The sequence below is a fragment of the Mirounga angustirostris genome, unplaced genomic scaffold, assembly GCF_029215605.1.
Source record: "Mirounga angustirostris isolate CCGP_5_RB_7025 unplaced genomic scaffold, mMirAng1.0.hap1 SCAF_13, whole genome shotgun sequence".
Lineage (NCBI taxonomy): Eukaryota > Metazoa > Chordata > Mammalia > Carnivora > Phocidae > Mirounga > Mirounga angustirostris.
The window spans coordinates 33,059,057-33,072,596 of NW_026991721.1; positions in this window are offsets into that span (position 1 = coordinate 33,059,057).

Here is a 13,540-nt window from a genome sequence, read left to right on the forward strand (position 1 = left end):
AATCATCAGAGATGATGGACTCTGAGAAACAAACTAATAAGGGTTTTAGAGGGGAGAGGGTTAGGGGGATGGGTTAGCCCAGTGATGGGTATTAAGGAGGGCACGTACTGAATGCAGCACTGGGTGTTATATTCAAACAATGAATCATGAAACACTACATCAAAAACTAATGATGAATTGTATGGTGACTAACATAATACAATAAGATAAAATTATATTAAAAAATAAATAAAGGAAATGAAAATTTTTAAATGAAAAAATGAAAAAATTAATTAATATAAGGATAGATCATTCTGCAATCTTTTTTTTAAAGATTTATTGATTGATATGAGAGAGAGGGAGAAAGGGAGAGAGAGAATGGGAGCAGGAGCAAGGGGAAGGGCAAAGGGAGAAGGAGAGAGAGAATCTCAAGCAGACACCACACTGAGTGCAGAGCCCAGGGCAAGGCTCTATCTCAGGACTCTGAGATCATGACCTGAGCCAAAAACAAAAGAGTTGGATGCCTAACAGACTGAGTCACCCAGGCACCCCCCACCTTTTTTTTTTTTTTTAAGATTTATTCATTTATTTTCATTCTGCAATCTTCCGACAACATTAGACCATTGGCACATATGATATCTTCATGAAATGGAACTCAGCTGCATATTTAATGTGAAAAAAACCCTGAGTTTTGGACCACGGATCCTTGGTGAACCCTATATTTAATATCAGAGAAATATATTTTAAAAATTGAATTAATAATACCTGTCTTAAAAATGTATCTTTTAGAACCATGTGTTCTGAAGTATGCTTCAAGTAAAAAATGTTCTTGTTGAAAAAAAAAAAAACTTTAACTGAGGGTACTTGTTTAAAATAAAGCATATCCAGTGGGAGGTGGAGGGGGGATGGGTGAAAGCGGTGAAGGGTATTAAAAGTACACTTACCATGATGAGCACTGAGTAATGTACAGAAATGTTGAATCACTATACTGTACACCTGAAAGTGATATAACACTCTATGTTATACTGGAGCTAAAATAAAAAACTTGCAATTCGTATCAAAAGTAAAGGACCATTAGGTATGTCAAAGACAAAAACCAAACAAATAAGGGAATTGATTTTATCAAGGATATTGTCATAGGGTGAGCTCCCATATCCAAAGATTAGAGTGTCTTGGTGAGGTGGTTTTACCTTATACTTTTATAGGGAGGAGTACACAGATTGTTACAGGAGAGTGATTTATAAAAGAAACCTTAATCTCAGTCAGCTGAAGAGAAAATGTTTATCATTGTGTCTAGCTGGTTAGAGGGGATTAAACAGTTCAGCTAGTCTTTTACAAATCCCTTTCATGGAGTGTTATGATTGCACTATGCCTAGTGCATAGAGACCATTTAATATGATTTCTCCATCATTATCATTGGTGTCTTATATCATAACTTTAGGAAATTAGCTCTGGAGTTAGGTTCTCTCTCTCTCTCTCTCTCTGCTAACTGACAGGGCATAGAATAAACTCTTTGTCTACTTTGCTTGTATGGACAGAGTAGTGTCCTCCTCATGGATTCACTCCCAGGGATTCCATAACATGCTGTCACCTGGCTGATCCTTACATCCTAGATAGGAGTCATCAGAGTGTTGCCTATAAGCCTTGTCTCCCTAGATACTCCAAGCATTTGAGTAAGTGTCATTATCTTTCCCAGGACATACTTTCATTTATCACTAACCCAGTAATTTATCTATACTTATTTCTCGGAGTGATAATGTCAGTGAATTAGGAAGTATACGCGCTATGCTATGAGACAGCTTAACTGCCTACAGTCAATGCAATAAATAAATAAATGCAGCTCACTTTATAGATGTAAATCATTGTCATGATTCTATTTGAATGCACCTTGTTTGCCTTAAATTGTTTATTCCAGCATAGATAGTGATTCAACCAGCAGATTGCTCTTGAATAGCTTAGGAATGCAGGCTGAAATTACTCTGCAGAATAAATTTCTCTTAATGTCTTTTTATCCTAAGTAATATTCATTTTTACAACTTTCATTTTAAAAATGGATAATGTAATGTCACACACATACCATTTTCTCAGCTGCAATTTTCAAAAGAATGAGTTCTATAAAAATGTTCCCCAAAGGGGTAACTATAGTTTGTTTAAATTAGTTTTAAAATAGATTTTAAAATACAGTTTTGAATTACTACCTGTCTCTCCATTGGCTCACATCTACAATCACATTTACAACACCTCCCACATTAGTATAAGTCAATTTCTGGCTTGCCTTTGGGGAATTATCATGATTAAAGACTCTCATTCCAACATGACCCTCATTCACAACAAAGCAAAATTTGTTAGCCCCAAGGTTCCTCATTAAATCTTCAAATCACTTTACAAGTAGAATTAAAATTTGTATTTAAATAAATTGTCCTTCAGATATAAGGTTGTATTATGCACATAACTTAGTGAAATGAAAGCCAACAACACTTCTATAATTAAGAAGTTTTGAGTTGCATTAAAACTAACACAAAAATTGGAGTAAGATGTTCACATTACAGCTCTGTCATTTCCAGGTATTATAGCATTTGGATGAGTGAGTTATTCTTTTTGTATTTCAATTTTTTGATAAAATATAAAATATTACAATATAAGATACAAAAGTAAAATGGTATAAGTGATAAAACATAATTATAATTTGAATAGTACAAATAATATTTGCTCAGGCGCCTGGGTGGCTCAGTTGGTTAAGCGCCTGACTCTTGGTTTCGGCTCAGGTCATGATCTCAGGATCCTGGGATAGAGCCCCAGGTTGGACTCTGCACTTAGCGCAGAGTCTGCTGGAGATTCTCTCTCTGTCCCTCTTCCTCTGCTCCTCCCCCCACCCCTTGCTCTCTAAAATAAATAAAATCTTTAAAAAAACACACACACATACAAAAAGACAAATAATGTTTGCTGTTCTTTCTCTATATATAGTGTATATAGTATATAAGTATATACCGTACAAAGAGTATATATAGTACATATAATATATATAGCTCATATAGTATGTGTATATACATATATATAAAACATGAACTCTTATGTATGTAAGAGTTATATGTAACAGTATGAATAATATGAGTAATAAATCATGATTTCTATGCACTAGGCACAATGCAATCTTACATATATATAATATATATAGTATATATATATATAGTTACTATAGTATATATAAAAATAGCTATTTATAAAATCTCTATACAAAACTTCTCTTGCTTTGAGGGGGTCACATAATATAACACTGACCCTGACTACTTGGGTGAGTTCTAAAAGTGTTATTATTCTTACAAACTGTTAATACAGTTTCCCAATCATATATACTCTTAACACTTTTAGAAATAGACTACTCTTGGCAATATTTTTAAGAAAGGGAATGGGTATTGTAAAGAAAATAAAGAAGGTAGGTTAGATAATTTCTACTGGATGTACAGAGAGCTAAAAAGAAGTTGAAACAACCTTTTGTTTGAAATTCAAAAAAAAAAAAAACCTTTGAATTGAATCAAAGAATGTTAGGAAATGTAAATTTACACTTGTCAGAGAAAGAAAATTTTATTAGGTCACAGTATTTTTGTAAGCACCGGTGAGCTCTAGCATGAAGTTGCCATGAAGACACATGAGGCTTATATCCCTGTACATTTTGAAGGAAATGGGATTTCTGGCTGCTCTCTTGTCAACAGACACTCTCATTCATCTACACATGGCAACTGTGGTAGACCAGATTTTTGATCTATAGATCAATTTTAGGAGAATTCACATCTTTATCATGTTGAGACTCCCAATTGAGCACAATATGTGTCTCCATATTTTTAGGCACAATATGTGTCTCAATATTTAATTTCTTTTATCAGAATTCGTATTTTTTAGCATACAGAACTTACATATGTTTTTCCTTTGATTTTAATATTACTTTTTTCAGATTTTTTAACCGTTGTTTTAAAAAATTGATTTCCATTCACATTGCCAGTAGGTAGAAATACAATTGACTTTTTTTGTGTGTTGACATTGTATCTAGAATCTTCCTTAACACACATTAATTTTAAGTGTGTTTTTTGTTTTTGTTTTTTGTGGTTGAAATTGTCTAGATATACAACCATAATATCTGTAAATAGAAAAATATTTCTTCATTTCCAATCTGTGTAACTTATATTTCTTTTTCTTGCCTTACTGCATTGACTAAGACTTCCATTACAATGTTAAATGGGAATGAAGTGGACATTTTTGCCTTCCTCCCAACTTTCTGGATTTACTCTCACTCTGCATTTACTCTTTAATCATGAAATATGATGTTAGGTAGTTTTTGTAGATGACCTTTATCTACAAAGGGATGGTTTCTTTGTATTCTTAGTTTCTGATAATTTTTATCATAAATGGATATTGCATTTTATTAAATGTCTTTTCTGTATTAATTGATAGGATCATGTATTTTTTTTCTTCTTCACACTATTATTACATAAGTTCACATCGATTAAATTTTCACACATTCAGTTAACATTGTATTTCTGGGGTAAATTTTACTTGACCATGGTATATTTTCCTTTTCATATATTGCTAGGTGTTTGTTGTTGTTGTTACTGTTGTATTTACAAATTGTTGAAGGTTTTGTGGCTATAGTAACGAGAGATATTGGTCTGTAGTTTTCTTTTTTGTACTGTCTTAAGTTTTGATGTCAGTGTTATTCTGAACTTATAAAATGAGATGGGAAGTTTTTATTCTTTATTCTTCCATTTTCTGGAAGAAATTGTTTAGAATTAGTGCTATTTATCTTTACACATGATCTTAGCCAAAAGGCCGAGAAGCGATAGTGCTATTTATCTTTAAATGTGATAAAATTTGCCAGTGAAATCATCTGGGTCTTGTTTTTAATCTGGATTAAATATGAATTCATTTTTAATCTTTTTTTTTTTTAAAGATTTTATTTATTTATTTGAGAGAGAGAATGAGATAGAGAGAGCATGAGAGGGGGGAGGGTCAGAGGGAGAAGCAGTCTCCCTGCTGAGCAGGGACCCGATGCGGGACTCGATCCTGGGACTCCAGGATCATGACCTGAGCCGAAGGCAGTTGCTTAACCAACTGAGCCACCCAGGCGCCCAATTCATTTTTAATCTATATGAACACTAATGTCATCTATTTCTTCTTCATCAAATTTTGATATTTTACAGTTTTTGAGGCTTAGGTACATTTTTATAAGTTGTCAAATTTGTGTGTGTAGAGTTGTTTGTAGTTTCCTATATTATCCTATAAACGTCCTAAGGATCTGTAGGAATATCCCTTCTTTCAGGACTCATAATTTGTGTCTCCTCTCCTTTCTATTTGTAAGTTTCCTAGAGATTTATCATTTCTATTTTATCTTTACAATAAATTGACTTTCTTTTTTCACTTATTTTCTCTTTGATTTCTTTCTGTTTTCACATTCATTGATGTCTACTATCTTTATCATTGTCTTTAGTCTTCTAATTTGGGTTTTTTTTGTTGTTGTTGTTTTTCTTCTTCTTTAGTTTCTTAAGGTGGAGCCTCAGATTCTAAAAGCAGCTTTTAGAAACAGGTCCACTTCCTTAATCTTGCTGATTTTCTCTCCACAATTTCTATCTTTTACTGAAAAAGGAGTTTTAAAGTTTCCCAACTACAACTGTAGATTTGTTTTTAATGCTTTTCATTGTTATCTTCCATGAAGAGTTCTGGTAGTAGGTTGCTTTACAATTTAAGTTCAGGTTAGAATTATATCTGAATTGATGTCATCCTGGCATGAATATTGTGGCTGGGTTCAGAATATAAGTTTCTTCTCAGCACAGACAAGAATAGATACTTAGTGGAACAAGGAGTTGGTTGTGTTGGGATTCTCTTGACCTCTGGCTTCCAGGTTGGACTAATGGGAAAATCTGGAAGAATATTAGTGGATGTGGGATGGCAGACCTTCAGATATTGATCCCTGCACTCTGTTTTTGATATTCCCTTCCTGCCTTGCTGAGGGCCTGATACTACTTTCTAAGATACTGTCGTCTGTGGGATACCTCCTCCTTCATTGTTCTCTATGTTAACCCTGTTTCCTCTCCTTTCTCCTCCAGATGTGATCAAAACTTATCTTAGGAACAAGGTACAAGAAAGTTGCAAGAAATGTATTAAGTGAATGATTAATTAATAGAAGGCCAACATCACAAGCACCACACATTAATATCAAAATATGACCAATCATGGAAAAATCTTTGCAAAAGTCCAGAAGATTCCCTAGGATTTTGGTGTGATCTTTGATAGTTTTATAATACTATAGTGGGTAATTAATAGGTTTAAAAATAATAATTTGTTATCACCTTCTAATTTTTTTTCTCTATCTGTCCCACAATCATACAGTAAAAAATAGACCATTTTTATTGTCACTGCTTATTTTTCTTACCAATGAAGTTTGCTAACATAGACAGCTGAGGTCATCCAGAATTCCTGAAATATAAGATCACTTCACTTTTCTTTCTGATGTGATATATCTCACATCTTTGTGTGAACTGATCTGTGACTTTTGATGCAGAAGTTATCATTCAAGCCAGGAATGCAGTCATTCTAGAGGTATTACAGTTAGAGAACTTAAAACAATCTGTTTGGATGTGGGAAAATGGAATTTTATTCTTTTTTTTTATTTTATTTTTTTTTAAGATTTTATTTATTTATTTGACAGAGAGAGACACAGTGAGAGAGGGAACACAAGCAGGGGGAGCGGGAGAGGGAGAAGCAGGCCCCCTGCTGAGCAGAGAGCCCGATGTGGGGCTTGATCCCAGGACCCTGGGATCATGACCTGAGCCGAAGGCAGACGCTTAACGACTGAGCCACCCAGGCGCCCCTGGAATTTTATTCTTGTAGTATTGCTGGGCACAAAATATTTACTTGTGTGTTTCATTCAATTACTTTCTGTATAATCAATGAAATTCTCCCATCTGAAAAGGTCAAACCTACTAAAGAAGAAAAAAGTGTGGGGAACAGACTCTCAGACAGATGGGGTTTTTCGAAGCAGATACTGAAGTAATCTTTGTGTTATAAATTTTATTTCACCATTAAACTTGCTTTCTGTACAATATACACTAGTTACTTATACTGTAATCTTACTTGCTATGCATTAATTATTTTTGAAACATAGGTTCCTAATATCCTAATCACATTTGAGGTCTACAAATGTGCTTCTTCTACAAATATCTTCTCACCAATTTTCTAATCATGTTTCTTCCAAACCCCTGAACATCCAGCCCAACTGTTGGCTCCCACTCATGAATCAGTATATACTTAGACCTTTCTCTTTCTATGTAAAGTGAATCACCAGATACATTAGTCTGCCCTCTAGAAGAATTTCTCTTCAAGACTGACCTACAGGAATGTCCCAGAAAATCCCATGATTCACCTATAGGGCTCTGCCAAAGTCTTCAAGGGTACCTCTATCTGTCACTGACACTTCATGTTCTATTATGTCAGCTAGATAATATGGCTTAAGTAATGTAACAATAGACCTGCTGCAGAGCTTTCCTTTGTTCTGATCTTCATTCAAAACTAGCAGCTTTTTGGGTCACTTGTAAATGGGCCAGAGTTAGCACACTCAGATGAGGAATATGTTGTTTCTATAAGCTAAAGGGCCCCACTAGTTGTTGTGCTTTGTTTTTGTGTTTAAAATCAGCCAGATTCAACGACTTATTTTTCACCTTAGAAGGGATGCCCCATACCACTGGACCCCTAACAATTCCACTAGGGTAGAAGGCCCATGAATTTTTATTGGATTTATTTCTGTCTCTGACATGCAAATGTCTTACCAATAAGTCTAAAGAGTTGTTACTTCTTGAACACTAGGTAAAATCAACCTACTTTCATGTAATGGGCCTATATGATGGATATCTTGTGGATGATAAGGGCAATTAAGTTTCTTGTGGAATCAATTGTGGTATAGGACTGCAAAGTTGATACATCTTTGTGATAAAACAGTGAAGTTGTATTTCCAGCCTTGCCAACTAAAAGGAAACTGGTTTTGGTGGTCTTTACCAGCAAATATTGAGAAAAAAAGAATTTGCCAATTCAACAGTTACATATCAGGTACAAAGAAAAATATTAATTTACTCAAGCTATGAAACCACCTTTGGAAGTTCAATGAACTTGGGAGTTTAGCACCTAGGAAAGTTTACAATAACCAGCCATTAATCTCCAAGATCCATCTATTTTCTAAACAGGACGAATTGGCAGATTTGAATGAGGATGTAATGGGAATGCACCCTTCAAGTCATTGATGGTGGCATTAATCTCTACAGTCCTTCCAGGTATGTTGTATTGCTTTTGGTTTATTTATCTAGGTAGAGGCATTTCTAATGGCTTCCATGTGGCCTTTCCCAATATAATAGCCCTTACACTACAGGTTAGGGAACATGTGTGGAAATTCTTATAGTTGCTAAATATGTCTGTTTTAATTATGCATTCTGGCACTGAGAAAATAACCACATCAGGGATTTGTGGACACACTGGATCCGTATTGAGATAAACTTGAGTGACATTTTGGATCTCCTGGATTTAGCTTCACTTCAGAACCTATGTCTGGTAATCTCTTAAAAATCTGATTATCTCTTTTTTTTCCCACACACAGTCCCCTAGTAAAAGGCCATGGGTCTCTTTGGGGAGGGCTGGGAGAAAGATTAACAGTATAAAATTTGGCAGGGCCCTTCCTGAAGGGGATTTGATCTCCCTTCATTCAAGGGACTATAGGTCTATAAACTGGCTCAACTCTGGAACTATCAGGATCCTATTCTTCCCCCATCCTCACTTTAAATGCAGACACCTGTGAGGTTGGGGATTCACTTTGTGTTGTAATGCAGTAGTTTGCAAGAGGAGACTCTGGGTGGGTTTTTAGAACTGTCAGCTCTGTGGCTACAGGAGATAAGATTTCTTTTAGGGAAGTTATAGACACTTTCAGGTCATTTGTAAGGAATTTAAACTGGGAATTTGAATCCCTGAACTCATTATTTTCTTTTCCCACTTTCTCCAGTGCAATTATGAGCAACCAGAAATCTCATTATACCCATTAATTTGACAAACATGTTCTAAGATATCAACTACATAGCCAGTCAGAATGTGAGTTTTATGAATTTTTGATTAAGAGTATCCAATATGGTAGTTGGTGTATCTCTACTGACCTATCATGCAATGGACCATCAGTACTTTCTTTACCATTAAAAACAGAGCCATTTATGCCTTTAATATAATTAGAGAGCTAATTCCAGATACTCCAGAACCAATTCAGAAAACTCATCACTAAGATTCTATGCCTATAGGACCACTCTTCATATCAAGTTTGTATCTCTCAGGGTTCTCCAGAGAAACAGAACCAATAGGATATAGGTTTTTTATTTGAAATCTTTCTTTCTTTTTTAATATAGGTATTTACATGTACACATTTTTAAAAGTTTTATTTAAATTCCAGTTAGTTACATATAGTGTAATATTAGTTGCAGGTGCACAATATAGTGATTCAGCACAACCATACAACACCCGGTGCTCTTCACAGCAAGTGCACTTTTTAATCCTTATCACCTATTTTACCCATTTCCCTCTCCACCCCCCACCTCCCCTCTGGTAACCATCAGTTTGTTCTCTATAGTTAAGAGTCTGTTTCTTGATTTGTCTCTCTCTCCTTTTTTCCTATGCTTATTTGTTTTGTTTCTTAAATTCCACATGAGTGAAATCATATGGTATTTGTCCTTCTGTAACTGACTTATTTATCTCTATGCATCCTTTTAACTGGATCCCAATAGTTTTGGTATGTTGTTTTTTCACCTGAATTCATCTTAACATATTTTCTAATTTTCCTTATGATTTTTTCTTTGACCCACTGGTTATTTAAGAGTGTACTGTTTAATTTTTACGTATCTATGAATTCACCAAATTTCTTTGCTATTTCTGTATAATTTTATTCTATCATGGTTAAAGAACTTTGTATGATTCTACTTATTTTAAATTTATTTATCCTAATTTTATGACCTTAGTATGTGGTCTATCCTAGAGAATGATTCATGTGCATTTGAGAAAAATGTATATTTTGCTGTTGGTAGTGAAGTGCTATATAGATACCTGTTAAGTCTCTTTGTTTTATATTGTTGTTCAAGTCTTCTATTTTCTTGTTGGTATTCTTTCTAGGTATACTATCAATTGTTGAAAATGTGATACTGAAGTCTGCAATGATTATTTTTTTTAACGACATAAATCTTGTATTTCATTTTTCCTTTAAATTTTTTATTGTGGTAAAATACACTTAAAATTTACTATCTTTACATTTTTAAGTGGAAAGTTCAGTGATACATTTATACTGTGCAGCCAATCACTACTGTCAATCTATAGAACACTTTTTCATCTTGCAAAACTGAAACTCTGGGGGCCCCTGGGTTACTCAGTCGTTAAGCATCTGCCTTCGGCTCAGGTCATGATCCCAGGGTCCTGGAATCAAGCCCTGCATCAGGCTCGCTGCTCAGTGGGGAGTTTGCTTGTCCCTCTCCCTGTGCCCCTCTGCTCTGCTTGTGCTCTCTCTCTTTCCAATAAATAAATAAAATCTTAAATAAAAACACTGAAACTCTGTAGCCATTAAGCAATAATTCTCAGTTCCTTCTTCCACCTACAATCTGGTAAGCTCTATTCAACTTTGTATCTCTAGGAATTATGCTTGACAAGTGTCACCTTTTCAGTAAAGGTCCTGCATCTCAGAAGGGCCCTGCCCATGTGGTTTGATGCTCTCCCATCAGGTCATGAGATCATTAATAATTTTTTACAGTTGCTCCACATTTTCATTCTGCCTTGGGCCCTGCATATTAGGTAGTGGTTTTATGTGAGAGGACAGGCTTAAAGGGGTAGGAACTCAAAGAACCCCTACCCTGGATTTTATTTTAAGTGTGGTGGCCAGACATTGGAGCATATGAAGCCAGAGAGAGTTGTGGTCTGGTGTGTAGAGGCATGGTGGCTAAAAATAGCAACTCTGGAGTCAGATTGCCTGGGTTCAAATCTACTTTTGCTAACTTCCTAGTTATGTGATCTTGGATGATTTAATTTAAATTTCTGTAGTTCAGCGTCCTCAGGCATAAAATGGAAAATTGATACAACTTATCTCACTGGTTGTGGTGAAGACTGGGTTAACATACATATGATGTGGCACATTGTAAGAACTGTGTGAGTATTTGCCATCATGATTAGGAGTACTGGCTTGCAGTATTTTCCTCGCATATGTTATAAGCATGTCACCAGGCATTTTGCCAGAGAGCAGTGAAAGAAGCAGTGAGTGAGTGGCAGGGGATGTGGTCAAATTTGAAGTAACCAGAGGCCAGATCTTGTAGAGCTTTGTGGTTCCTGGTGAGAAGTTTGCACTTTAAGTAATGGAAACGTTGAGGGTAAAGAGTCAAAATTTCTGATTTGCATTTTATTCCCTTAGATCCCATCTCTTTCATTAAAGATTTAGGCTACTATCTTGACTCAAAGTCCACTCAGAAAAAAATAAAACTAAGTTTTGGAATTTTTGCTGCTTCTTGAGGGACGCAAAATAGCATCTTTACTGAATTCAAGGTGAGCTGCACTTCCTAATCTTCTTTGAAGGCACAGAAGGGCCTGAGGCCAACATTATAATATATTCAAGAAATGGTCTAAGTTCAGGCTCCTTAATGACCTACCCACCGGCAAACTTGCTGGAAATTGTCACATTATAATTCCTTTCATAATCATCAATAATTTCCAATTTGTTACTCCACAGTCACTTCTCTGATAAGGGTGGAGGCAAACTTCTAGCTCCTATAATTTACTTCCCTCTCTCATCTCCTTTTCCTGATTATGTCTTCAGTTTGTTCCTCCTCTAAAATCTGTAGTTCCCTGCAATACCTAAAGTCTATTGCCAAATATAAAAATCCTATATCCTGAAGGGGGAAACAAAGTCACAGTTTGAAACAGGTTACAATTCCATGAAAATAAAGAAATCAATAGCTTCCAGAAGGGACTGTGGCTGTGGAAATTGCATCAGAGTCATCATTCAAGGCAGTCAGTTAGATAATTGCTATGGGAATAATTATTAGTACTATCAGCTATCAGTGACCATGTTCAGCATTTCAATATGTCCAAGCAGGAAGGTGAAACAAAGTCATTGCCTTGCCAACTTGGTGACATTGTCTGGCATATTCATTGCTGTATCAGAAGTAGACTAGAAATGGGGAGACAAGCAAGTTTGCTTCACTACTTGCTGAAAATCTGCAGTATTTGAAAAGTGGTGGGACCTATTTTCTATTATAAAGAGTTTGTAAGTGTAGTGCAAGGAAAAACCTTAGAGTAGGGTGAGTTTGTATAACCAGGCCGATGTCAAAACAGGAAAATGGGACAACTCTGGAGTTTAAAAAAATAGAAATTACACAGGTGCCATGTCATACATACTTCGGTGGTTTTAAACTTTAGCTTGCATAGGCTTGTCTTGAGTACAAATAAAACTTCAGACTTCTCAGCTCCACCACAAGAAAATTTGCTTCAAGTCTCCTAAAGCACTTCGTTGAGCACATTCATAATCTGATAAGATGATCTCCTATAAAAACTAGCTTTTTGCTAAAACTCACCTTCCTTGTTTCAAATTTTCATCTTTCTGTGTTGGAAATGTTATGTCTATTCTTTTTCTAGACTAAGTTTAGAGTTAAGCTTTTTATTTGTGGTCATTTTTTAGTACTTAGTTCTATCAGGGACTTTAGAGAAATTTGGGTGGGGAAGGGTAAGTGCCAGTGCTCAGAGCTCCATAAAATGTGAACACCGACACCACCCTTCTACTGTGTTGAGTGACTTATGCAAGACCAATAGACTGATTATCTGCCAAGTCACAGGCTATGGACTGGCCCGAGGATTTCTTTTTCTTTCAAGTTGTAGAGTGAGTCTAACTTCACTGTTCCTGACAGGGAAGCATTAAAGCCCTTTGAGAAAGTGCATTTTACATTTATTTATTCAACCAATGTCCATTGAACACTTACTCGTGCCAGATTCTGGGGATAAGGCAATGGAGAAAACAGATGAAGCCTTACTTTCCAGGAGACACCATTTTGGAAGTAGGAAACTGACAAAACATATGTAATATGATGTCATATAGTGGTGCAATTTATGCAGAGGAGACAGCAAGGCTAGGGGATAGACAGTGATGGCAGCAAAGTGGTGGGAAGAGTGGTACTTATGTTAGATAGGAAAATCAAGGATAATCCCTCTTTGAGTAGAGAGAATAGAACCGAGTAAGCCGAATATATATTTAGGAAAACAACATCCCAGTCAGAGAAATTAGCAGGTACTAAGTACTCAGCAAGTTCAAGGCACAGCAAAGAGGCCGGTATGAATGGAGCCAAGTGAGCCACGGAGAGTGATGGAAAGTGAAGCCAAAAGTGGGATGGGCCAGCACTGTAGGGCATAGTAAGCCATGATAAGGGTGATGTTTTTTTTAATAGAATTCTCAGTGATATTGAAAACCATTGGATAGTTTTAAGGAATGACATGATGCAACTTTTTTTTTTTTTTAAAGAATCAG